Genomic DNA, 26,432 nt, shown 5'->3' with positions numbered 1-26,432 from the left:
CTGAGGTCAACAACTGCAGGGAGGCCACATCTCTTCACCTGGAAGGGTGCCTTGTTGCTGAAGCACCCCCAAACTACATACGCACAAACTAGTGCAAGCATTCCCAGGGCACACTGCAGCAGACGGATTTGCATACGGTGATGTCATCCAAGCAGTCGGCCAAAGCTGGCTGCGAGCCTCGTCGGCGTATGAAAGGAAAAGGACAGGAAACAGGAAAAGTGCCGGGGGCGCGGGGCACGGCGGGCTTTCACGGGTGCCGTCTGGATGACTCCCAAGTCCGCCCTGCGTGGGGATCAAGGTGGGCAGCCACAGCACTTGAAGCACTCAGGCTGATTTCTTGCAGCAGCTGGACCGTGCAACAGCTCCAGGCCTGCTTTGCAAAGCAAGTGAAACAAGTGTGGGTCCTGCACCGCCCTCTATTGGTGGGATTACGCAAAGAACGCTGGAATGGCACAACAGCAAGGAAGCATGCAGCAAGCACACACAGGAGGAGAGGTCAGGACAGAGCGCGGCGCTGAGGGAAAGGTGGAAGCGCAGTTTACAGGGCGCAGGGGCCAAGTAGGGAGGGGAATCATTTGATGTTTCGCCGGAACCATCGGTCAGGTGGTTCCGATGTTTGACGCTTAACCCCGCGATGGTGAGGGAGCATCCGATGCTCCCTCCCCATTGCTAGGCTTCCCCCTCAACGTTGTCTTTGTGTGGGGCGCCGTGCGGCTGCGCAGGCTTGCTGGCAGCTGCACTCACCGTGCGGTACTTTGGGCTGCCGGCTGGCTCTCTTCGTGTCTGGTGCTCACAACCTAAGAGACCGAGGGCCTGATTGAGAGACGGACGCAACGCAGAGGTTACGCAGTGGAGAGCGGTTATTGGTGGTCTGCGCAAGCGTCTTGAGTCCCGCTGCGCATGGGTGAAATGTACTAGTTAGTGTGTTACATGCTTAAGTAGAAAAGGCCAGAGAAACATCGGTCCCGGAACCGATGCTTAGGCCCAAACAATGTTTTGTGAGCAATGCTAAAACCATGGGGCTAGTAGTACTAGCAACGTTCCCTTTCAATGTCCAATCCCCGGGGCAAAGAAGGGAGGGGGTGGACACATCCAGCAAAGCTTCAGAGTTGACACCAGCACAGCAGACACACAGACGCTTTCAAACAAAACCAAGCTGATTTTTACCAGAGATGATCAGGGGAAAGCGCGAACGCAGTCCCCCACTACCACAAATTATGCAGTCGAGTTTCCCGCATTTGGGGAAATCGCAGGGGTCAGCACACCCGGAGTGCAATGGATGAGCCTCGCCCTGGGAGAACCACCTTCGTGATCATGGTATCTCCCCTGCCAGGTAAGTATGAGTTGGACTAGGGCTGGGGAGGCCCGCTGCTCGGGCACACCCCCGTCAACTGAAGGAGGTTTACCTGGGGAGCATGCGCGAAGCGAACTCTCAGCTGAGGTCAACAACTGCAGGGAGGCCACATCTCTTCACCTGGAAGGGTGCCTTGTTGCTGAAGCACCCCCAAACTACATACGCACAAACTAGTGCAAGCATTCCCAGGGCACACTGCAGCAGACGGATTTGCATACGGTGATGTCATCCAAGCAGTCGGCCAAAGCTGGCTGCGAGCCTCGTCGGCGTATGAAAGGAAAAGGACAGGAAACAGGAAAAGTGCCGGGGGCGCGGGGCACGGCGGGCTTTCACGGGTGCCGTCTGGATGACTCCCAAGTCCGCCCTGCGTGGGGATCAAGGTGGGCAGCCACAGCACTTGAAGCACTCAGGCTGATTTCTTGCAGCAGCTGGACCGTGCAACAGCTCCAGGCCTGCTTTGCAAAGCAAGTGAAACAAGTGTGGGTCCTGCACCGCCCTCTATTGGTGGGATTACGCAAAGAACGCTGGAATGGCACAACAGCAAGGAAGCATGCAGCAAGCACACACAGGAGGAGAGGTCAGGACAGAGCGCGGCGCTGAGGGAAAGGTGGAAGCGCAGTTTACAGGGCGCAGGGGCCAAGTAGGGAGGGGAATCATTTGATGTTTCGCCGGAACCATCGGTCAGGTGGTTCCGATGTTTGACGCTTAACCCCGCGATGGTGAGGGAGCATCCGATGCTCCCTCCCCATTGCTAGGCTTCCCCCTCAACGTTGTCTTTGTGTGGGGCGCCGTGCGGCTGCGCAGGCTTGCTGGCAGCTGCACTCACCGTGCGGTACTTTGGGCTGCCGGCTGGCTCTCTTCGTGTCTGGTGCTCACAACCTAAGAGACCGAGGGCCTGATTGAGAGACGGACGCAACGCAGAGGTTACGCAGTGGAGAGCGGTTATTGGTGGTCTGCGCAAGCGTCTTGAGTCCCGCTGCGCACGGGTGAAATGTACTAGTTAGTGTGTTACATGCTTAAGTAGAAAAGGCCAGAGAAACATCGGTCCCGGAACCGATGCTTAGGCCCAAACAATGTTTTGTGAGCAATGCTAAAACCATGGGGCTAGTAGTACTAGCAACGTTCCCTTTCAATGTCCAATCCCCGGGGCAAAGAAGGGAGGGGGTGGACACATCCAGCAAAGCTTCAGAGTTGACACCAGCACAGCAGACACACAGACGCTTTCAAACAAAACCAAGCTGATTTTTACCAGAGATGATCAGGGGAAAGCGCGAACGCAGTCCCCCACTACCACAAATTATGCAGTCGAGTTTCCCGCATTTGGGGAAATCGCAGGGGTCAGCACACCCGGAGTGCAATGGATGAGCCTCGCCCTGGGAGAACCACCTTCGTGATCATGGTATCTCCCCTGCCAGGTAAGTATGAGTTGGACTAGGGCTGGGGAGGCCCGCTGCTCGGGCACACCCCCGTCAACTGAAGGAGGTTTACCTGGGGAGCATGCGCGAAGCGAACTCTCAGCTGAGGTCAACAACTGCAGGGAGGCCACATCTCTTCACCTGGAAGGGTGCCTTGTTGCTGAAGCACCCCCAAACTACATACGCACAAACTAGTGCAAGCATTCCCAGGGCACACTGCAGCAGACGGATTTGCATACGGTGATGTCATCCAAGCAGTCGGCCAAAGCTGGCTGCGAGCCTCGTCGGCGTATGAAAGGAAAAGGACAGGAAACAGGAAAAGTGCCGGGGGCGCGGGGCACGGCGGGCTTTCACGGGTGCCGTCTGGATGACTCCCAAGTCCGCCCTGCGTGGGGATCAAGGTGGGCAGCCACAGCACTTGAAGCACTCAGGCTGATTTCTTGCAGCAGCTGGACCGTGCAACAGCTCCAGGCCTGCTTTGCAAAGCAAGTGAAACAAGTGTGGGTCCTGCACCGCCCTCTATTGGTGGGATTACGCAAAGAACGCTGGAATGGCACAACAGCAAGGAAGCATGCAGCAAGCACACACAGGAGGAGAGGTCAGGACAGAGCGCGGCGCTGAGGGAAAGGTGGAAGCGCAGTTTACAGGGCGCAGGGGCCAGGTAGGGAGGGGAATCATTTGATGTTTCGCCGGAACCATCGGTCAGGTGGTTCCGATGTTTGACGCTTAACCCCGCGATGGTGAGGGAGCATCCGATGCTCCCTCCCCATTGCTAGGCTTCCCCCTCAACGTTGTCTTTGTGTGGGGCGCCGTGCTTGCTGGCAGCTGCACTCACCGTGCGGTACTTTGGGCTGCCGGCTGGCTCTCTTCGTGTCTGGTGCTCACAACCTAAGAGACCGAGGGCCTGATTGAGAGACGGACGCAACGCAGAGGTTACGCAGTGGAGAGCGGTTATTGGTGGTCTGCGCAAGCGTCTTGAGTCCCGCTGCGCACGGGTGAAATGTACTAGTTAGTGTGTTACATGCTTAAGTAGAAAAGGCCAGAGAAACATCGGTCCCGGAACCGATGCTTAGGCCCAAACAATGTTTTGTGAGCAATGCTAAAACCATGGGGCTAGTAGTACTAGCAACGTTCCCTTTCAATGTCCAATCCCCGGGGCAAAGAAGGGAGGGGGTGGACACATCCAGCAAAGCTTCAGAGTTGACACCAGCACAGCAGACACACAGACGCTTTCAAACAAAACCAAGCTGATTTTTACCAGAGATGATCAGGGGAAAGCGCGAACGCAGTCCCCCACTACCACAAATTATGCAGTCGAGTTTCCCGCATTTGGGGAAATCGCAGGGGTCAGCACACCCGGAGTGCAATGGATGAGCCTCGCCCTGGGAGAACCACCTTCGTGATCATGGTATCTCCCCTGCCAGGTAAGTATGAGTTGGACTAGGGCTGGGGAGGCCCGCTGCTCGGGCACACCCCCGTCAACTGAAGGAGGTTTACCTGGGGAGCATGCGCGAAGCGAACTCTCAGCTGAGGTCAACAACTGCAGGGAGGCCACATCTCTTCACCTGGAAGGGTGCCTTGTTGCTGAAGCACCCCCAAACTACATACGCACAAACTAGTGCAAGCATTCCCAGGGCACACTGCAGCAGACGGATTTGCATACGGTGATGTCATCCAAGCAGTCGGCCAAAGCTGGCTGCGAGCCTCGTCGGCGTATGAAAGGAAAAGGACAGGAAACAGGAAAAGTGCCGGGGGCGCGGGGCACGGCGGGCTTTCACGGGTGCCGTCTGGATGACTCCCAAGTCCGCCCTGCGTGGGGATCAAGGTGGGCAGCCACAGCACTTGAAGCACTCAGGCTGATTTCTTGCAGCAGCTGGACCGTGCAACAGCTCCAGGCCTGCTTTGCAAAGCAAGTGAAACAAGTGTGGGTCCTGCACCGCCCTCTATTGGTGGGATTACGCAAAGAACGCTGGAATGGCACAACAGCAAGGAAGCATGCAGCAAGCACACACAGGAGGAGAGGTCAGGACAGAGCGCGGCGCTGAGGGAAAGGTGGAAGCGCAGTTTACAGGGCGCAGGGGCCAAGTAGGGAGGGGAATCATTTGATGTTTCGCCGGAACCATCGGTCAGGTGGTTCCGATGTTTGACGCTTAACCCCGCGATGGTGAGGGAGCATCCGATGCTCCCTCCCCATTGCTAGGCTTCCCCCTCAACGTTGTCTTTGTGTGGGGCGCCGTGCGGCTGCGCAGGCTTGCTGGCAGCTGCACTCACCGTGCGGTACTTTGGGCTGCCGGCTGGCTCTCTTCGTGTCTGGTGCTCACAACCTAAGAGACCGAGGGCCTGATTGAGAGACGGACGCAACGCAGAGGTTACGCAGTGGAGAGCGGTTATTGGTGGTCTGCGCAAGCGTCTTGAGTCCCGCTGCGCACGGGTGAAATGTACTAGTTAGTGTGTTACATGCTTAAGTAGAAAAGGCCAGAGAAACATCGGTCCCGGAACCGATGCTTAGGCCCAAACAATGTTTTGTGAGCAATGCTAAAACCATGGGGCTAGTAGTACTAGCAACGTTCCCTTTCAATGTCCAATCCCCGGGGCAAAGAAGGGAGGGGGTGGACACATCCAGCAAAGCTTCAGAGTTGACACCAGCACAGCAGACACACAGACGCTTTCAAACAAAACCAAGCTGATTTTTACCAGAGATGATCAGGGGAAAGCGCGAACGCAGTCCCCCACTACCACAAATTATGCAGTCGAGTTTCCCGCATTTGGGGAAATCGCAGGGGTCAGCACACCCGGAGTGCAATGGATGAGCCTCGTCCTGGGAGAACCACCTTCGTGATCATGGTATCTCCCCTGCCAGGTAAGTATGAGTTGGACTAGGGCTGGGGAGGCCCGCTGCTCGGGCACACCCCCGTCAACTGAAGGAGGTTTACCTGGGGAGCATGCGCGAAGCGAACTCTCAGCTGAGGTCAACAACTGCAGGGAGGCCACATCTCTTCACCTGGAAGGGTGCCTTGTTGCTGAAGCACCCCCAAACTACATACGCACAAACTAGTGCAAGCATTCCCAGGGCACACTGCAGCAGACGGATTTGCATACGGTGATGTCATCCAAGCAGTCGGCCAAAGCTGGCTGCGAGCCTCGTCGGCGTATGAAAGGAAAAGGACAGGAAACAGGAAAAGTGCCGGGGGCGCGGGGCACGGCGGGCTTTCACGGGTGCCGTCTGGATGACTCCCAAGTCCGCCCTGCGTGGGGATCAAGGTGGGCAGCCACAGCACTTGAAGCACTCAGGCTGATTTCTTGCAGCAGCTGGACCGTGCAACAGCTCCAGGCCTGCTTTGCAAAGCAAGTGAAACAAGTGTGGGTCCTGCACCGCCCTCTATTGGTGGGATTACGCAAAGAACGCTGGAATGGCACAACAGCAAGGAAGCATGCAGCAAGCACACACAGGAGGAGAGGTCAGGACAGAGCGCGGCGCTGAGGGAAAGGTGGAAGCGCAGTTTACAGGGCGCAGGGGCCAAGTAGGGAGGGGAATCATTTGATGTTTCGCCGGAACCATCGGTCAGGTGGTTCCGATGTTTGACGCTTAACCCCGCGATGGTGAGGGAGCATCCGATGCTCCCTCCCCATTGCTAGGCTTCCCCCTCAACGTTGTCTTTGTGTGGGGCGCCGTGCGGCTGCGCAGGCTTGCTGGCAGCTGCACTCACCGTGCGGTACTTTGGGCTGCCGGCTGGCTCTCTTCGTGTCTGGTGCTCACAACCTAAGAGACCGAGGGCCTGATTGAGAGACGGACGCAACGCAGAGGTTACGCAGTGGAGAGCGGTTATTGGTGGTCTGCGCAAGCGTCTTGAGTCCCGCTGCGCACGGGTGAAATGTACTAGTTAGTGTGTTACATGCTTAAGTAGAAAAGGCCAGAGAAACATCGGTCCCGGAACCGATGCTTAGGCCCAAACAATGTTTTGTGAGCAATGCTAAAACCATGGGGCTAGTAGTACTAGCAACGTTCCCTTTCAATGTCCAATCCCCGGGGCAAAGAAGGGAGGGGGTGGACACATCCAGCAAAGCTTCAGAGTTGACACCAGCACAGCAGACACACAGACGCTTTCAAACAAAACCAAGCTGATTTTTACCAGAGATGATCAGGGGAAAGCGCGAACGCAGTCCCCCACTACCACAAATTATGCAGTCGAGTTTCCCGCATTTGGGGAAATCGCAGGGGTCAGCACACCCGGAGTGCAATGGATGAGCCTCGCCCTGGGAGAACCACCTTCGTGATCATGGTATCTCCCCTGCCAGGTAAGTATGAGTTGGACTAGGGCTGGGGAGGCCCGCTGCTCGGGCACACCCCCGTCAACTGAAGGAGGTTTACCTGGGGAGCATGCGCGAAGCGAACGCTCAGCTGAGGTCAACAACTGCAGGGAGGCCACATCTCTTCACCTGGAAGGGTGCCTTGTTGCTGAAGCACCCCCAAACTACATACGCACAAACTAGTGCAAGCATTCCCAGGGCACACTGCAGCAGACGGATTTGCATACGGTGATGTCATCCAAGCAGTCGGCCAAAGCTGGCTGCGAGCCTCGTCGGCGTATGAAAGGAAAAGGACAGGAAACAGGAAAAGTGCCGGGGGCGCGGGGCACGGCGGGCTTTCACGGGTGCCGTCTGGATGACTCCCAAGTCCGCCCTGCGTGGGGATCAAGGTGGGCAGCCACAGCACTTGAAGCACTCAGGCTGATTTCTTGCAGCAGCTGGACCGTGCAACAGCTCCAGGCCTGCTTTGCAAAGCAAGTGAAACAAGTGTGGGTCCTGCACCGCCCTCTATTGGTGGGATTACGCAAAGAACGCTGGAATGGCACAACAGCAAGGAAGCATGCAGCAAGCACACACAGGAGGAGAGGTCAGGACAGAGCGCGGCGCTGAGGGAAAGGTGGAAGCGCAGTTTACAGGGCGCAGGGGCCAAGTAGGGAGGGGAATCATTTGATGTTTCGCCGGAACCATCGGTCAGGTGGTTCCGATGTTTGACGCTTAACCCCGCGATGGTGAGGGAGCATCCGATGCTCCCTCCCCATTGCTAGGCTTCCCCCTCAACGTTGTCTTTGTGTGGGGCGCCGTGCGGCTGCGCAGGCTTGCTGGCAGCTGCACTCACCGTGCGGTACTTTGGGCTGCCGGCTGGCTCTCTTCGTGTCTGGTGCTCACAACCTAAGAGACCGAGGGCCTGATTGAGAGACGGACGCAACGCAGAGGTTACGCAGTGGAGAGCGGTTATTGGTGGTCTGCGCAAGCGTCTTGAGTCCCGCTGCGCACGGGTGAAATGTACTAGTTAGTGTGTTACATGCTTAAGTAGAAAAGGCCAGAGAAACATCGGTCCCGGAACCGATGCTTAGGCCCAAACAATGTTTTGTGAGCAATGCTAAAACCATGGGGCTAGTAGTACTAGCAACGTTCCCTTTCAATGTCCAATCCCCGGGGCAAAGAAGGGAGGGGGTGGACACATCCAGCAAAGCTTCAGAGTTGACACCAGCACAGCAGACACACAGACGCTTTCAAACAAAACCAAGCTGATTTTTACCAGAGATGATCAGGGGAAAGCGCGAACGCAGTCCCCCACTACCACAAATTATGCAGTCGAGTTTCCCGCATTTGGGGAAATCGCAGGGGTCAGCACACCCGGAGTGCAATGGATGAGCCTCGCCCTGGGAGAACCACCTTCGTGATCATGGTATCTCCCCTGCCAGGTAAGTATGAGTTGGACTAGGGCTGGGGAGGCCCGCTGCTCGGGCACACCCCCGTCAACTGAAGGAGGTTTACCTGGGGAGCATGCGCGAAGCGAACGCTCAGCTGAGGTCAACAACTGCAGGGAGGCCACATCTCTTCACCTGGAAGGGTGCCTTGTTGCTGAAGCACCCCCAAACTACATACGCACAAACTAGTGCAAGCATTCCCAGGGCACACTGCAGCAGACGGATTTGCATACGGTGATGTCATCCAAGCAGTCGGCCAAAGCTGGCTGCGAGCCTCGTCGGCGTATGAAAGGAAAAGGACAGGAAACAGGAAAAGTGCCGGGGGCGCGGGGCACGGCGGGCTTTCACGGGTGCCGTCTGGATGACTCCCAAGTCCGCCCTGCGTGGGGATCAAGGTGGGCAGCCACAGCACTTGAAGCACTCAGGCTGATTTCTTGCAGCAGCTGGACCGTGCAACAGCTCCAGGCCTGCTTTGCAAAGCAAGTGAAACAAGTGTGGGTCCTGCACCGCCCTCTATTGGTGGGATTACGCAAAGAACGCTGGAATGGCACAACAGCAAGGAAGCATGCAGCAAGCACACACAGGAGGAGAGGTCAGGACAGAGCGCGGCGCTGAGGGAAAGGTGGAAGCGCAGTTTACAGGGCGCAGGGGCCAAGTAGGGAGGGGAATCATTTGATGTTTCGCCGGAACCATCGGTCAGGTGGTTCCGATGTTTGACGCTTAACCCCGCGATGGTGAGGGAGCATCCGATGCTCCCTCCCCATTGCTAGGCTTCCCCCTCAACGTTGTCTTTGTGTGGGGCGCCGTGCGGCTGCGCAGGCTTGCTGGCAGCTGCACTCACCGTGCGGTACTTTGGGCTGCCGGCTGGCTCTCTTCGTGTCTGGTGCTCACAACCTAAGAGACCGAGGGCCTGATTGAGAGACGGACGCAACGCAGAGGTTACGCAGTGGAGAGCGGTTATTGGTGGTCTGCGCAAGCGTCTTGAGTCCCGCTGCGCACGGGTGAAATGTACTAGTTAGTGTGTTACATGCTTAAGTAGAAAAGGCCAGAGAAACATCGGTCCCGGAACCGATGCTTAGGCCCAAACAATGTTTTGTGAGCAATGCTAAAACCATGGGGCTAGTAGTACTAGCAACGTTCCCTTTCAATGTCCAATCCCCGGGGCAAAGAAGGGAGGGGGTGGACACATCCAGCAAAGCTTCAGAGTTGACACCAGCACAGCAGACACACAGACGCTTTCAAACAAAACCAAGCTGATTTTTACCAGAGATGATCAGGGGAAAGCGCGAACGCAGTCCCCCACTACCACAAATTATGCAGTCGAGTTTCCCGCATTTGGGGAAATCGCAGGGGTCAGCACACCCGGAGTGCAATGGATGAGCCTCGCCCTGGGAGAACCACCTTCGTGATCATGGTATCTCCCCTGCCAGGTAAGTATGAGTTGGACTAGGGCTGGGGAGGCCCGCTGCTCGGGCACACCCCCGTCAACTGAAGGAGGTTTACCTGGGGAGCATGCGCGAAGCGAACTCTCAGCTGAGGTCAACAACTGCAGGGAGGCCACATCTCTTCACCTGGAAGGGTGCCTTGTTGCTGAAGCACCCCCAAACTACATACGCACAAACTAGTGCAAGCATTCCCAGGGCACACTGCAGCAGACGGATTTGCATACGGTGATGTCATCCAAGCAGTCGGCCAAAGCTGGCTGCGAGCCTCGTCGGCGTATGAAAGGAAAAGGACAGGAAACAGGAAAAGTGCCGGGGGCGCGGGGCACGGCGGGCTTTCACGGGTGCCGTCTGGATGACTCCCAAGTCCGCCCTGCGTGGGGATCAAGGTGGGCAGCCACAGCACTTGAAGCACTCAGGCTGATTTCTTGCAGCAGCTGGACCGTGCAACAGCTCCAGGCCTGCTTTGCAAAGCAAGTGAAACAAGTGTGGGTCCTGCACCGCCCTCTATTGGTGGGATTACGCAAAGAACGCTGGAATGGCACAACAGCAAGGAAGCATGCAGCAAGCACACACAGGAGGAGAGGTCAGGACAGAGCGCGGCGCTGAGGGAAAGGTGGAAGCGCAGTTTACAGGGCGCAGGGGCCAAGTAGGGAGGGGAATCATTTGATGTTTCGCCAGGACCATCGGTCAGGTGGTTCCGATGTTTGACGCTTAACCCCGCGATGGTGAGGGAGCATCCGGTGCTCCCTCCCCATTGCTAGGCTTCCCCCTCAACGTTGTCTTTGTGTGGGGCGCCGTGCGGCTGCGCAGGCTTGCTGGCAGCTGCACTCACCGTGCGGTACTTTGGGCTGCCGGCTGGCTCTCTTCGTGTCTGGTGCTCACAACCTAAGAGACCGAGGGCCTGATTGAGAGACGGACGCAACGCAGAGGTTACGCAGTGGAGAGCGGTTATTGGTGGTCTGCGCAAGCGTCTTGAGTCCCGCTGCGCACGGGTGAAATGTACTAGTTAGTGTGTTACATGCTTAAGTAGAAAAGGCCAGAGAAACATCGGTCCCGGAACCGATGCTTAGGCCCAAACAATGTTTTGTGAGCAATGCTAAAACCATGGGGCTAGTAGTACTAGCAACGTTCCCTTTCAATGTCCAATCCCCGGGGCAAAGAAGGGAGGGGGTGGACACATCCAGCAAAGCTTCAGAGTTGACACCAGCACAGCAGACACACAGACGCTTTCAAACAAAACCAAGCTGATTTTTACCAGAGATGATCAGGGGAAAGCGCGAACGCAGTCCCCCACTACCACAAATTATGCAGTCGAGTTTCCCGCATTTGGGGAAATCGCAGGGGTCAGCACACCCGGAGTGCAATGGATGAGCCTCGCCCTGGGAGAACCACCTTCGTGATCATGGTATCTCCCCTGCCAGGTAAGTATGAGTTGGACTAGGGCTGGGGAGGCCCGCTGCTCGGGCACACCCCCGTCAACTGAAGGAGGTTTACCTGGGGAGCATGCGCGAAGCGAACTCTCAGCTGAGGTCAACAACTGCAGGGAGGCCACATCTCTTCACCTGGAAGGGTGCCTTGTTGCTGAAGCACCCCCAAACTACATACGCACAAACTAGTGCAAGCATTCCCAGGGCACACTGCAGCAGACGGATTTGCATACGGTGATGTCATCCAAGCAGTCGGCCAAAGCTGGCTGCGAGCCTCGTCGGCGTATGAAAGGAAAAGGACAGGAAACAGGAAAAGTGCCGGGGGCGCGGGGCACGGCGGGCTTTCACGGGTGCCGTCTGGATGACTCCCCAAGTCCGCCCTGCGTGGGGATCAAGGTGGGCAGCCACAGCACTTGAAGCACTCAGGCTGATTTCTTGCAGCAGCTGGACCGTGCAACAGCTCCAGGCCTGCTTTGCAAAGCAAGTGAAACAAGTGTGGGTCCTGCACCGCCCTCTATTGGTGGGATTACGCAAAGAACGCTGGAATGGCACAACAGCAAGGAAGCATGCAGCAAGCACACACAGGAGGAGAGGTCAGGACAGAGCGCGGCGCTGAGGGAAAGGTGGAAGCGCAGTTTACAGGGCGCAGGGGCCAAGTAGGGAGGGGAATCATTTGATGTTTCGCCGGAACCATCGGTCAGGTGGTTCCGATGTTTGACGCTTAACCCCGCGATGGTGAGGGAGCATCCGGTGCTCCCTCCCCATTGCTAGGCTTCCCCCTCAACGTTGTCTTTGTGTGGGGCGCCGTGCGGCTGCGCAGGCTTGCTGGCAGCTGCACTCACCGTGCGGTACTTTGGGCTGCCGGCTGGCTCTCTTCGTGTCTGGTGCTCACAACCTAAGAGACCGAGGGCCTGATTGAGAGACGGACGCAACGCAGAGGTTACGCAGTGGAGAGCGGTTATTGGTGGTCTGCGCAAGCGTCTTGAGTCCCGCTGCGCACGGGTGAAATGTACTAGTTAGTGTGTTACATGCTTAAGTAGAAAAGGCCAGAGAAACATCGGTCCCGGAACCGATGCTTAGGCCCAAACAATGTTTTGTGAGCAATGCTAAAACCATGGGGCTAGTAGTACTAGCAACGTTCCCTTTCAATGTCCAATCCCCGGGGCAAAGAAGGGAGGGGGTGGACACATCCAGCAAAGCTTCAGAGTTGACACCAGCACAGCAGACACACAGACGCTTTCAAACAAAACCAAGCTGATTTTTACCAGAGATGATCAGGGGAAAGCGCGAACGCAGTCCCCCACTACCACAAATTATGCAGTCGAGTTTCCCGCATTTGGGGAAATCGCAGGGGTCAGCACACCCGGAGTGCAATGGATGAGCCTCGCCCTGGGAGAACCACCTTCGTGATCATGGTATCTCCCCTGCCAGGTAAGTATGAGTTGGACTAGGGCTGGGGAGGCCCGCTGCTCGGGCACACCCCCGTCAACTGAAGGAGGTTTACCTGGGGAGCATGCGCGAAGCGAACTCTCAGCTGAGGTCAACAACTGCAGGGAGGCCACATCTCTTCACCTGGAAGGGTGCCTTGTTGCTGAAGCACCCCCAAACTACATACGCACAAACTAGTGCAAGCATTCCCAGGGCACACTGCAGCAGACGGATTTGCATACGGTGATGTCATCCAAGCAGTCGGCCAAAGCTGGCTGCGAGCCTCGTCGGCGTATGAAAGGAAAAGGACAGGAAACAGGAAAAGTGCCGGGGGCGCGGGGCACGGCGGGCTTTCACGGGTGCCGTCTGGATGACTCCCCAAGTCCGCCCTGCGTGGGGATCAAGGTGGGCAGCCACAGCACTTGAAGCACTCAGGCTGATTTCTTGCAGCAGCTGGACCGTGCAACAGCTCCAGGCCTGCTTTGCAAAGCAAGTGAAACAAGTGTGGGTCCTGCACCGCCCTCTATTGGTGGGATTACGCAAAGAACGCTGGAATGGCACAACAGCAAGGAAGCATGCAGCAAGCACACACAGGAGGAGAGGTCAGGACAGAGCGCGGCGCTGAGGGAAAGGTGGAAGCGCAGTTTACAGGGCGCAGGGGCCAAGTAGGGAGGGGAATCATTTGATGTTTCGCCGGAACCATCGGTCAGGTGGTTCCGATGTTTGACGCTTAACCCCGCGATGGTGAGGGAGCATCCGGTGCTCCCTCCCCATTGCTAGGCTTCCCCCTCAACGTTGTCTTTGTGTGGGGCGCCGTGCGGCTGCGCAGGCTTGCTGGCAGCTGCACTCACCGTGCGGTACTTTGGGCTGCCGGCTGGCTCTCTTCGTGTCTGGTGCTCACAACCTAAGAGACCGAGGGCCTGATTGAGAGACGGACGCAACGCAGAGGTTACGCAGTGGAGAGCGGTTATTGGTGGTCTGCGCAAGCGTCTTGAGTCCCGCTGCGCACGGGTGAAATGTACTAGTTAGTGTGTTACATGCTTAAGTAGAAAAGGCCAGAGAAACATCGGTCCCGGAACCGATGCTTAGGCCCAAACAATGTTTTGTGAGCAATGCTAAAACCATGGGGCTAGTAGTACTAGCAACGTTCCCTTTCAATGTCCAATCCCCGGGGCAAAGAAGGGAGGGGGTGGACACATCCAGCAAAGCTTCAGAGTTGACACCAGCACAGCAGACACACAGACGCTTTCAAACAAAACCAAGCTGATTTTTACCAGAGATGATCAGGGGAAAGCGCGAACGCAGTCCCCCACTACCACAAATTATGCAGTCGAGTTTCCCGCATTTGGGGAAATCGCAGGGGTCAGCACACCCGGAGTGCAATGGATGAGCCTCGCCCTGGGAGAACCACCTTCGTGATCATGGTATCTCCCCTGCCAGGTAAGTATGAGTTGGACTAGGGCTGGGGAGGCCCGCTGCTCGGGCACACCCCCGTCAACTGAAGGAGGTTTACCTGGGGAGCATGCGCGAAGCGAACTCTCAGCTGAGGTCAACAACTGCAGGGAGGCCACATCTCTTCACCTGGAAGGGTGCCTTGTTGCTGAAGCACCCCCAAACTACATACGCACAAACTAGTGCAAGCATTCCCAGGGCACACTGCAGCAGACGGATTTGCATACGGTGATGTCATCCAAGCAGTCGGCCAAAGCTGGCTGCGAGCCTCGTCGGCGTATGAAAGGAAAAGGACAGGAAACAGGAAAAGTGCCGGGGGCGCGGGGCACGGCGGGCTTTCACGGGTGCCGTCTGGATGACTCCCAAGTCCGCCCTGCGTGGGGATCAAGGTGGGCAGCCACAGCACTTGAAGCACTCAGGCTGATTTCTTGCAGCAGCTGGACCGTGCAACAGCTCCAGGCCTGCTTTGCAAAGCAAGTGAAACAAGTGTGGGTCCTGCACCGCCCTCTATTGGTGGGATTACGCAAAGAACGCTGGAATGGCACAACAGCAAGGAAGCATGCAGCAAGCACACACAGGAGGAGAGGTCAGGACAGAGCGCGGCGCTGAGGGAAAGGTGGAAGCGCAGTTTACAGGGCGCAGGGGCCAAGTAGGGAGGGGAATCATTTGATGTTTCGCCAGAACCATCGGTCAGGTGGTTCCGATGTTTGACGCTTAACCCCGCGATGGTGAGGGAGCATCCGGTGCTCCCTCCCCATTGCTAGGCTTCCCCCTCAACGTTGTCTTTGTGTGGGGCGCCGTGCGGCTGCGCAGGCTTGCTGGCAGCTGCACTCACCGTGCGGTACTTTGGGCTGCCGGCTGGCTCTCTTCGTGTCTGGTGCTCACAACCTAAGAGACCGAGGGCCTGATTGAGAGACGGACGCAACGCAGAGGTTACGCAGTGGAGAGCGGTTATTGGTGGTCTGCGCAAGCGTCTTGAGTCCCGCTGCGCACGGGTGAAATGTACTAGTTAGTGTGTTACATGCTTAAGTAGAAAAGGCCAGAGAAACATCGGTCCCGGAACCGATGCTTAGGCCCAAACAATGTTTTGTGAGCAATGCTAAAACCATGGGGCTAGTAGTACTAGCAACGTTCCCTTTCAATGTCCAATCCCCGGGGCAAAGAAGGGAGGGGGTGGACACATCCAGCAAAGCTTCAGAGTTGACACCAGCACAGCAGACACACAGACGCTTTCAAACAAAACCAAGCTGATTTTTACCAGAGCTGATCAGGGGAAAGCGCGAACGCAGTCCCCCACTACCACAAATTATGCAGTCGAGTTTCCCGCATTTGGGGAAATCGCAGGGGTCAGCACACCCGGAGTGCAATGGATGAGCCTCGCCCTGGGAGAACCACCTTCGTGATCATGGTATCTCCCCTGCCAGGTAAGTATGAGTTGGACTAGGGCTGGGGAGGCCCGCTGCTCGGGCACACCCCCGTCAACTGAAGGAGGTTTACCTGGGGAGCATGCGCGAAGCGAACTCTCAGCTGAGGTCAACAACTGCAGGGAGGCCACATCTCTTCACCTGGAAGGGTGCCTTGTTGCTGAAGCACCCCCAAACTACATACGCACAAACTAGTGCAAGCATTCCCAGGGCACACTGCAGCAGACGGATTTGCATACGGTGATGTCATCCAAGCAGTCGGCCAAAGCTGGCTGCGAGCCTCGTCGGCGTATGAAAGGAAAAGGACAGGAAACAGGAAAAGTGCCGGGGGCGCGGGGCACGGCGGGCTTTCACGGGTGCCGTCTGGATGACTCCCAAGTCCGCCCTGCGTGGGGATCAAGGTGGGCAGCCACAGCACTTGAAGCACTCAGGCTGATTTCTTGCAGCAGCTGGACCGTGCAACAGCTCCAGGCCTGCTTTGCAAAGCAAGTGAAACAAGTGTGGGTCCTGCACCGCCCTCTATTGGTGGGATTACGCAAAGAACGCTGGAATGGCACAACAGCAAGGAAGCATGCAGCAAGCACACACAGGAGGAGAGGTCAGGACAGAGCGCGGCGCTGAGGGAAAGGTGGAAGCGCAGTTTACAGGGCGCAGGGGCCAAGTAGGGAGGGGAATCATTTGATGTTTCGCCGGAACCATCGGTCAGGTGGTTCCGATGTTTGACGCTTAACCCCGCGATGGTGAGGGAGCATCCGGTGCTCCCTCCCCATTGCTAGGCTTCCCCCTCAACGTTGTCTTTGTGTGGGGCGCCGTGCGGCTGCGCAGGCTTGCTGGCAGCTGCACTCACCGTGCGGTACTTTGGGCTGCCGGCTGGCTCTCTTCGTGTCTGGTGCTCACAACCTAAGAGACCGAGGGCCTGATTGAGAGACGGACGCAACGCAGAGGTTACGCAGTGGAGAGCGGTTATTGGTGGTCTGCGCAAGCGTCTTGAGTCCCGCTGCGCACGGGTGAAATGTACTAGTTAGTGTGTTACATGCTTAAGTAGAAAAGGCCAGAGAAACATCGGTCCCGGAACCGATGCTTAGGCCCAAACAATGTTTTGTGAGCAATGCTAAAACCATGGGGCTAGTAGTACTAGCAACGTTCCCTTTCAATGTCCAATCCCCGGGGCAAAGAAGGGAGGGGGTGGACACATCCAGCAAAGCTTCAGAGTTGACACCAGCACAGCAGACACACAGACGCTTTCAAACAAAACCAAGCTGATTTTTACCAGAGATGATCAGGGGAAAGCGCGAACGCAGTCCCCCACTACCACAAATTATGCAGTCGAGTTTCCCGCATTTGGGGAAATCGCAGGGGTCAGCACACCCGGAGTGCAATGGATGAGCCTCGCCCTGGGAGAACCACCTTCGTGATCATGGTATCTCCCCTGCCAGGTAAGTATGAGTTGGACTAGGGCTGGGGAGGCCCGCTGCTCGGGCACACCCCCGTCAACTGAAGGAGGTTTACCTGGGGAGCATGCGCGAAGCGAACTCTCAGCTGAGGTCAACAACTGCAGGGAGGCCACATCTCTTCACCTGGAAGGGTGCCTTGTTGCTGAAGCACCCCCAAACTACATACGCACAAACTAGTGCAAGCATTCCCAGGGCACACTGCAGCAGACGGATTTGCATACGGTGATGTCATCCAAGCAGTCGGCCAAAGCTGGCTGCGAGCCTCGTCGGCGTATGAAAGGAAAAGGACAGGAAACAGGAAAAGTGCCGGGGGCGCGGGGCACGGCGGGCTTTCACGGGTGCCGTCTGGATGACTCCCAAGTCCGCCCTGCGTGGGGATCAAGGTGGGCAGCCACAGCACTTGAAGCACTCAGGCTGATTTCTTGCAGCAGCTGGACCGTGCAACAGCTCCAGGCCTGCTTTGCAAAGCAAGTGAAACAAGTGTGGGTCCTGCACCGCCCTCTATTGGTGGGATTACGCAAAGAACGCTGGAATGGCACAACAGCAAGGAAGCATGCAGCAAGCACACACAGGAGGAGAGGTCAGGACAGAGCGCGGCGCTGAGGGAAAGGTGGAAGCGCAGTTTACAGGGCGCAGGGGCCAAGTAGGGAGGGGAATCATTTGATGTTTCGCCGGAACCATCGGTCAGGTGGTTCCGATGTTTGACGCTTAACCCCGCGATGGTGAGGGAGCATCCGATGCTCCCTCCCCATTGCTAGGCTTCCCCCTCAACGTTGTCTTTGTGTGGAGCGCCGTGCGGCTGCGCAGGCTTGCTGGCAGCTGCACTCACCGTGCGGCACTTTGGGCTGCCGGCTGGCTCTCTTCGTGTCTGGTGCTCACAACCTAAGAGACCGAGGGCCTGATTGAGAGACGGACGCAACGCAGAGGTTAAGCAGTGGAGAGCGGTTATTGGTGGTCTGTGCAAGCGTCGGAGTCACATTGCGCAACAGTGAAATACATGTAAATTCTTAAAGTACACACAGAACATTATTAAATGTGGTTTAATATGACAAATAGTTACAAAGCTTATTGAATTAAAATTCTAAGAAATTGCTGTATTGAAAGATAAATGCAAAAGTTTTCCTAAAATAAAACAGAAATAAACACAGAAAAAGTTGCTCACTCGCTTACTCTTTTGCATTATCTGTAGCCTGAATCTAGTACCATGCTCGACCAAATACAATTCACCAGCTCACCTGGTAACTGGATTTTGGGGTGTTTTTGTGGCACCCGAGCGGATCTCCACCGGGACCACCCACTTATATTGCTGGATGCCCAAATCCAAATTACTGTGTAAAGTGACGAGAGGAACAGATCTCTGAGATCCGTTCCTCAATTAACTTCCACACTGAATCAGTGCACCCGACCCAATTGGCTGTATATCTGTAATCTGTAGGATGACGCGTACCACCTGACATGCGTGCAACTGCCTTGTACAGTGCTGCTGGCATTCCTGGAAGTAGAAGTCTGCCTCTCAAATGCAAAGCGCCCAAGGACAGAAGGTAAGTGTGAGGGAGGGCTCATAGGGAATTGGTATAAGAATTTAATGTGAGAGTGGGTGCTAATTTTTGAATTGGTGGGACATATTTTATTGGCGTGGGGTAAGCTATGTTATGATGGGAGATAGTTAACTTAACAGGGGGGGAATATGGATGCCTGTTAATTTAAGGTGGTGTGATCTGACTTTTTATTTATTGCCTGGGGGGGGGGGGGGGGTTTGGATATAGACCTAGGGTTTGTTGCAGGTAAAGTGACCTACTTATTAAACGTGGGCACTATTGATTGAGCTTCGAGTCTGATTGAGGTAAACAATATACACTCATTGCTAGGAAGTTTATGTTTCATGTATTCATCTTTCCCCAATTTCAGACAATCACCAACTGAATATAAGTCAAGAGAAGCCGCAGCTAGTGAAAGCTCTAGGAACAGGAAGGAAGGAGAGAGCAGAAAATTCTGCCAACTGTCCTGATTCTGCTGGAGCAGTCCTGAATTTGGGTGACTTATCTGCTTAGTCAGGACTTTGGTCCGAATGTAAGGACAGTTAGGAAACATGTCCTGCTTCACACAGTTCTGCCAGTTAGTGACAAGAAATTTGGTTTGGACACAAAACTCCACACTGTACACTGCGACAGTCGTGCTAAATGAGGACCCACCACTGTTTTGTGATTGGATTAGGAGGTTTGAGTGCTCTTGACTGGTGACTAAGGGCCTGATTCACTACAGAACGCAACTGCGAATGCAATAGTGATTACGCACACAACTCAAGTGTGATAGTGTGCTAATTCATTGCGATTGCTATGCCGCCGCACTACATAAGGACGCCCACTTTACCTTACACACAAGACTGCAAAACCATCGGTACAATCGAATACCATCACAGCCTCACGCACACTTGCACAAGCCCTGACCTTACTCATACAGTGTTCGCAAATACGCGCTATAGCGCCTATTTTACCCGATATCGAGCACTGGGGACTCACTTTTTTAAAGTAGCCGGGTCCCCGGGGACGCGCTGTGCTGGTGCCAATCCCTGACAGCTGGCTGCAGCACAGCGCGTCCCCCTGCAGAGACAGACATAACGCTGTCTGTTAGAGCAGCCAATGAGAGTCTATCTGACTCTCATTGGCTGCTGCTGTGGAAAGCCGTGCTGGGATCAAGTGTCTGATCCCAGCATCGGCACAGCGTCCGTGCCCGGCGCTGGGACAGTGTTTGTTCCCAGCGCCGAGTAAGCCACCGCGGCGGGTACCTGGTGAAGGGACCGCCTGGTCCCTTCCACCAATGGCGGCGAGAGAAGCTTGGCTCCGGGCGCGAGCTGAGCGGAGCTCGCTGCCCGGAAGCCAAGTAGCGGCGGCGGTTGTTTGGCACTGGCCGCAAGCTTTTGGCTCGCAGTCCAACAGCCAATAGGAGGCAGACGCGACAAGCCAATCGCGGCTCGCCACGTCATAGCCCCGCCCACTCGCGGCATCTTGAATAGACGCCGCTGAGCGGGAACATTCAGTCCGTCGGCGGAGGGGAGGAGTGAAGACCTCCTGAAGAGAAGAGATCAAGAAGGAAGAGGCAGTGCCGCTGGCCAGGACGGGCCAGCGGCAGAAGACTGAAGCTGAGGACCGAAGAGGACTGCGGGGGAGGAAAGCAAAAGAGCTAACGAAGCTCCCCCCCGCAGCCTCTTCCGCCGTACCGGTAGGCGGCCTTGGGACATCAGTATTTTACTCCTTCCTAGACCACCAGGGTTGTCGGGCACTAGGCCCGTGGCATAACTTCAGGCAATAGGCCTGTGGTTCTATAGGCGGGCACAAGGCCCGGGCAACATAGGGGGCGTTAGGCCCAATTGAAGGTATATGCCCCCCAAATTGGTATGTGTCTTGGGCATTAGGCCCATGTCACTAGAGGGCCCACCTATTTTCCCTTTAGTGGCCTGGGCCTAATGCCCTTCATTGGACTGCATAGGTGGTCTGACAGGCATACGGGGGGTACCTGGGGGGACTGCTGCTGAGGGCAGTGCACAGGGGGACTGCTGCTGGGGGCAGAGCACAGGGGGACTGCTGCCGGGGGCAGAGCACAGGGGGACTGCTGCCGGGGGCAGAGCACAGGGGGACTGCTGCCGGGGGCAGTGCACAGGGGGACTGCTGCTGGGGGCAGTGCACAGGGGGACTGCTGCTGGGGGCAATGCATAGGGGGACTAAAGGGCATTAATGTGCGGCATAATGTGTGGCATCATTTTGTAAGGGGTATTACTGCATGGCATTATGTGTAAAGGCTGGGCTTTGCTGTGTGGGATAATGTGTGAAGGGCATTAATGTGCTACATAATGTGTAAAGACCGGGCATTTATCCTTTGATAAATATGCCTATTACCTAAAGTGGCTAACCATAATATCACTTTAAAATGGGACACGTGAATTAATTACAAAGGTTCTGTGACTGGCTGACTTCATGCCTAGATTTCACTTGGTTTTAATGAGCCACAGAACCTGTGTAATCCATGAGCGTCCCAGTTTAAAGGGATTATATGGTAAGCCTACTTATTCACTATGGGTTTTGTGAACAGACAAGTCATATTACCTGAAAGATCATGGAGGCATTAAAAACATGCATTTAAGGGGCTTGTGAGGATATCTGATGCTGTTGGGGGTATCAGATCTGCATTTTAGGGGCATGTGGGGATGTGTGGTGGCATGTGGGGAGGTCTGAGGCATATGGGTAGCTCTAAAGCATAAATTATGATGGGACCCAGAAATGGTCAGGTAGGACCCCATTTTTTTAAATTGGTGGGTCCCTGGGGCCCACAAATTTTGTCGCTCACCGCGATCACTGCTCATAAATTGCTAACTTGCACGCACACTATCAGGCCTCAGGCTGCATAGGGCATCGCAATAGCTAATTTATGCACGCCCCTGCAACGGCGTTAAAACGCACTGGCAAACCTGCGTTCGGCCAACCACCTCCCCGTTTTCTAAAACTTCACTTTAGAAACATTAAAATATGCTAGCACCCATTTTCAAGCACCCCAAATTTGATGGGACTACTTATTTTCACCAAAAAATACTGCTTACTGCCATTCTTCACCACTTTTGCAAGGACGCTAATAACAAGGATTCTAAACAAATTCAGTACCCCAATTAGTTTTATTAGGGGTATTGGAACACTTCTACATTGATCCCCAATGTTAGTACATCTTTTTTGGGGGGTAAGGCTGATTTCCCCAAGTCTGACAGTACTTTCCGCCTTTTCTGCATTCACCTCTCACCGTTTTCGCCTGTTTTGGAATTGAATACGGCGGAAGTGGGGACTCACACGATAAGCTTCTGCGTCCAAAACATGCGATGCTGGCGAAAAGTCGGGCAGGCGAAACTTTTCCGCGGGTGAGAAACTAATTGAATACCGCCCTAAATAGCACAATGGCAAGGATCGAATGCTAGCAACCCTGCTATTCCATGGATACTTAACCCAGCCATGGTATATATTTTACAGTTACGTATCCTGCCAGGCACTTCGGGGGGAATTCAATGAGCCGCAAGATATGCCCCTTGTGGGGAAATTCTATTCAGTTAAATAGCATTTTAACCAGCAAGATATGCCCCTTGTGGGGAAATTCTATTCAGTTAAATAGCATTTTAACCAGGGGTTAACACACGCTAACCTACTGATTCCGCATAAAGTACAAAATCAATGGGTTTTCCCCGCGCGGTAAACCCCAGATAGTGCCTTTTCCCACCTGACTTTTTCTCGCAGATCCTGAAGCTGCGAAGAAATAGCGCACATCTGTGGTTTAACATGTGGGGTAATCCCCTCTGATTGAATTGGCTACAGGGTTGGTTTGCCTCATTAAATTTGAGTAGTACTAATGTCATACCAATCCTGGGAGCAAGGAGATACTTGTAGGAAGTAATTCACCCTGGGTATCTAGCAAATAGCAGGTATTGCATACTGGTGGTATGATATGAAAAGAAAATTGTTTGGCTAAACAACAACAAGGTTTTTCCTCCAAGATGACCCTCAATGCATTGAGGAGCTCATTGAGACCCGCTTGCAAGATGCGTTCGCTCGCTGGTAAAAAGAGGCCAAATATTTAAAATAAGCGGACGCACTGCGTCCCGTAAGGACGCCCTCTATGTCTTAGCGAGCTACGGCAATGAGCACTCGCTATTGTATAAAGACGCCCCCTTGCCACTCGCAACACATGTCATCTCCGGGAATTGTAGGATTAATCGGTAACATCGAGAGCCATCGGAGATGCTCGCAGCCGTTGAGGTTGCCTTTCCCCGCCGCAAGCACTGCGATCAGTGTGAGCTGAAATACATGCAGGTGACATGTACAATGACGCTACTTTGCTAATTATGCACGCCCTTTAAACAGCGTTTTGGCAGCCTAACACGCCTGCGTCTGCAACACCGCTCCCCCGTTCACAAGCACCTTCCCCTGTTACCACCCACAAACGGCACTATCTGTTACTCAAAGTAGCCTCCTGATAGTGGTTTACGAGCAACCAAAATTAGATCGCAAATATTGGCTTGCGCACGCGCACTGCGAATTTTACGCATGCGCAGATGGGCGAAACTCGCTTACAGCGAGCGAGCGCAACTTAGCGAGCGGGTCTGAATCAGGTCCTAAGTGTGTAAGGTTCCGATGGAGGTTTGCGGCTAATTTAATGTATTAACCATAGATTCCAGTGATGTAGCCTCACCTAACAACCATATTATTATACAAACAGCATCATACATGCAATTTTTAGGAAATATTTCTCTACAACAACGAAAGGACCCATATTATCTAACACAGCAGTAGCAGTGCATGGATATTTACATCGCACCTACTTGAACACAAACAGCAGCAATGAACTGTTGCAGTACTGTGCTGTAATCATACAAACACAGTTTTAAACTCAGCATCTTTACAGCTAAAAACCTACGCCAGATCCAGCAAAATGCTATCAGAGATTAATACCAAATTCCTATAACTCCAACATTAGTCACAGCTGGCAGATACAATACCCTCAATTATACGTCTGTAATACATTCACTTTATAATATTTTCATTACTTTTCATACTCTTTGAGAAATTGAAAATCCGACCCCCAACTATAGATTTTTTTTTGTTAGCTATTAATGGAGTGAGAATTGTCCTGTCTTATCAGTCCTCGACTGCAGTCCTGCCTTCTAAAGCTGGCCACACACTAGACCAACTTACATCCAACCAGCAACTAGTTGATTGGTTGGAATGAAAATCTGGTAAGGTATGAAAGCAAATGACAATGAGCAATTTGCTCCCAAACGCCGGAAAATGGCCAAAAACTGTTATTTTAACAAATTGTTTAGATCAAACATTTAACAAATTAGTCTGAACAACCATTTTCATCTGTTTTCTGGCATTTAGGAGCAAATTGCTGATCATCAGTTACCTCCATTCCTTACCAGATTTTCATTCCAACCAATCAACAAGTTGGCTGGTTGGATGTAAGTTGGTCTAGTGTGTGGCCAGCTTAAGACAATGCGTACGTGGTTGCTCAATGCTTACTGCCATATTTCTCTGAATGTCACTGACCTGGATAGTAAATAATGTGCTTCGAGCAGTTCAGGCAACTGCAATCTTATATATATATCAAATCAATTTTGGCTTCATATCTTGGTGCATTTGATTAGGATCAGAGCATAACGCGTCTTATTCAGAGATGAACTCAGCAAAAAAAAGTTGGATTTTTACACACTGGAGTTGGGCGCATACTCATGTTGGCAGTTGCAGCTTCCTCTGGTTGCATATACCAGGATCATATGCATCAGGAATACAACAGAAGTTGCAGCTTCAGAATGAGTACAAGAAAAATTTTAAAAATCACAGTTCACAATGCATACACATTATAGTAAATGTCCATATAGTACAGGTACATGTGCCCAAGTCACCAGGAGCAAGTGAAAGACATAAGACAAAACACATATAACCACAACAAAAATGTATATGATAACAACACTCCCCTTCCATATTTAGGCCCTCATTCAGAGCCACTCGCTATTTGCGGTCGTTCGTTTTCTAAAAAGGGGTGGCTATTCAAATGAACCGTTCGCACTTTGCGGTCTGTTCACGCCTCTAAGTCTGAACGAGCGAGCAAAACATGCGAACGTAAATTTGAAAAATACGCCCCCTGGCCGCTCGCACCATACGTCATGTCCGCTATTTATTAGATTAATCGAGTACATCGACCAGCGTATGAACTGCTCGCTATTCTTGTGGTTGGTTTTTTCAACCACTATTTTGCGAGCAGTTCTGAGTTAAAAAAAAACCAAGTGACGTGGTCAATGACGCTGCTGGATTAATTATGCACTCCCTTAAAATGCCCGTTTTGACCTTTAAGCACGCCTGCGATCGGATCTCCACTCCCCGTTTTCAAGCACCTTCCCCTGTTACCACCCACATACGCCTCATTCTGTCACTCAAATTAGCAGGCATTCGCTATTTTGCGAGCACATGAATTTCGGCCGCACTGACTGGTTCGCGCATGCGTATAACGATCCGTACGCATGCGCAGTTGGGCAAACATCGCTCGGAGCGAACGAACTGCCGCTTACGAGTGGCTCTGAATCAGGCCCTTAGTTTGCAAAACAAAACTCATTGCAGTGCAGTTTTAAGAACACAGTTCCAGCAGTTTAACACAATTTGCAGTAATGGGTGTGGTCTAGATGCTTTCATCCAATCAGACTCAGCCTGCGGCTGTCATCATCATCATCAGTTTGCAACTTGCACCAGGGTTACAATACGGGCAAGTCAGGTCTCTGCAAGTAGATGCAATTGTATCTTTTCAAAGGCCATTTTGTCACAATTCGCGTCAACACATCCACGCCTTTGGCCACTGCTCAAGTGCCCCCTAGCCATGTCTACACGCCACCTCCAACCCCAACTCTGAATAAGGCCAACTGTATTAAATGTTCACTTCCCGCGTGCCCAAGTAGCATAGAAATAAAAAATTGACAGCAGAAGGGAACAGTTTGGTCCATCTGCGTAACCAGTTTGGAAGTGGGCAGAAATAGCACAATTTGCAGTCAGTTTATCAGAATAGGCAGAGCAGATTACGTTAGATGGCAAATCATTCTAATGTAACTTGTGAATACAAAAGAACTTCCTAAGTACAACTTTAGCAAATCAGTGTATAATGAATGATGCTCCTACCTCCTGGATCTAGCATCTGCAGCACTAAAATGGTTCCTTGCACATTCTTCAAACAATGACGGGTAAAGGAGGGGGTTCTCATCTCCATCCATACTAGGTTGTTCTATAGGTCTGTTTTAAAGCAAACCTATAGAGAAATAGAGAAATAAGAAATGTTTATTGGTTGACTTGAGATTCCAAACCAGCTGCATAATCACACAATGCAACACTAACATAATAACACTTATATATATAAATGTTGGGATACCCAGCGTTGCCCGGGTTGAAGAATGGACCTTAAAGTACATCTGCAGCTTTCATATTTTACATTGTCCTCGCCTATAACTCCATTCCGTTGATATCTGCTTGTACTTCCTCTGAGGTCTCCTCACATGTTGTCGCTCGTTTACTTGGAGCTGTGAACCAGACTGGATAATTTTTCTGGTGGCATGGCTAGTTTAAAACTTAAGCCGGGTACACACGGAATGATGTACTGCATCAACGATATCACTGAACGATTTCCCTTGAACCTTATGTAGTGCAGGACAAACGATATTGGGTGTACTCACTGAAAGATATCTATGATATATGAGAGATATCTTTCAGTGAAGTCATCCTGC

General features: G+C 53.5%; 12 non-coding genes across 12 annotated transcripts; all 12 read right to left on the bottom strand.

Annotated features, from left to right (window-relative positions):
• Positions 1-1,177: 1,177 nt before the first annotated feature.
• Positions 1,178-1,341, bottom strand: LOC148433714 (U1 spliceosomal RNA). The gene has a single exon (XR_015876836.1). It is a non-coding gene; the product is annotated as a U1 spliceosomal RNA (small nuclear RNA).
• Positions 1,342-2,613: 1,272 nt separating this feature from the next.
• LOC148433713 (U1 spliceosomal RNA) lies at positions 2,614-2,777 on the bottom strand. Its single transcript, XR_015876835.1, has one exon. It is a non-coding gene; the product is annotated as a U1 spliceosomal RNA (small nuclear RNA).
• Positions 2,778-4,037: 1,260 nt separating this feature from the next.
• LOC148433712 (U1 spliceosomal RNA) lies at positions 4,038-4,201 on the bottom strand. The gene has a single exon (XR_015876834.1). It is a non-coding gene; the product is annotated as a U1 spliceosomal RNA (small nuclear RNA).
• A 1,272-nt stretch (positions 4,202-5,473) lies between these two features.
• LOC148433711 (U1 spliceosomal RNA) lies at positions 5,474-5,637 on the bottom strand. Its single transcript, XR_015876855.1, has one exon. It is a non-coding gene; the product is annotated as a U1 spliceosomal RNA (small nuclear RNA).
• A 1,272-nt stretch (positions 5,638-6,909) lies between these two features.
• Positions 6,910-7,073, bottom strand: LOC148433710 (U1 spliceosomal RNA). The gene has a single exon (XR_015876833.1). It is a non-coding gene; the product is annotated as a U1 spliceosomal RNA (small nuclear RNA).
• Positions 7,074-8,345: 1,272 nt separating this feature from the next.
• On the bottom strand, positions 8,346-8,509 carry LOC148433709 (U1 spliceosomal RNA). Its single transcript, XR_015876832.1, has one exon. It is a non-coding gene; the product is annotated as a U1 spliceosomal RNA (small nuclear RNA).
• Positions 8,510-9,781: 1,272 nt separating this feature from the next.
• On the bottom strand, positions 9,782-9,945 carry LOC148433708 (U1 spliceosomal RNA). The gene has a single exon (XR_015876831.1). It is a non-coding gene; the product is annotated as a U1 spliceosomal RNA (small nuclear RNA).
• Positions 9,946-11,217: 1,272 nt separating this feature from the next.
• Positions 11,218-11,381, bottom strand: LOC148433707 (U1 spliceosomal RNA). Its single transcript, XR_015876865.1, has one exon. It is a non-coding gene; the product is annotated as a U1 spliceosomal RNA (small nuclear RNA).
• Positions 11,382-12,654: 1,273 nt separating this feature from the next.
• On the bottom strand, positions 12,655-12,818 carry LOC148433706 (U1 spliceosomal RNA). The gene has a single exon (XR_015876863.1). It is a non-coding gene; the product is annotated as a U1 spliceosomal RNA (small nuclear RNA).
• Positions 12,819-14,091: 1,273 nt separating this feature from the next.
• Positions 14,092-14,255, bottom strand: LOC148433705 (U1 spliceosomal RNA). Its single transcript, XR_015876852.1, has one exon. It is a non-coding gene; the product is annotated as a U1 spliceosomal RNA (small nuclear RNA).
• Positions 14,256-15,527: 1,272 nt separating this feature from the next.
• LOC148433704 (U1 spliceosomal RNA) lies at positions 15,528-15,691 on the bottom strand. The gene has a single exon (XR_015876841.1). It is a non-coding gene; the product is annotated as a U1 spliceosomal RNA (small nuclear RNA).
• Positions 15,692-16,963: 1,272 nt separating this feature from the next.
• LOC148433703 (U1 spliceosomal RNA) lies at positions 16,964-17,127 on the bottom strand. The gene has a single exon (XR_015876830.1). It is a non-coding gene; the product is annotated as a U1 spliceosomal RNA (small nuclear RNA).
• Between the last annotated feature and the right edge of the window lie 9,305 nt (positions 17,128-26,432).

This window comes from Taudactylus pleione, unplaced genomic scaffold, assembly GCF_031769625.1.
Source record: "Taudactylus pleione unplaced genomic scaffold, aTauple2 ptg002151l, whole genome shotgun sequence".
NCBI lineage: Eukaryota > Metazoa > Chordata > Amphibia > Anura > Myobatrachidae > Taudactylus > Taudactylus pleione.
Note: the sequence above shows the minus strand (reverse complement) of the source record. Positions and strands in the feature narration are given on the sequence as shown.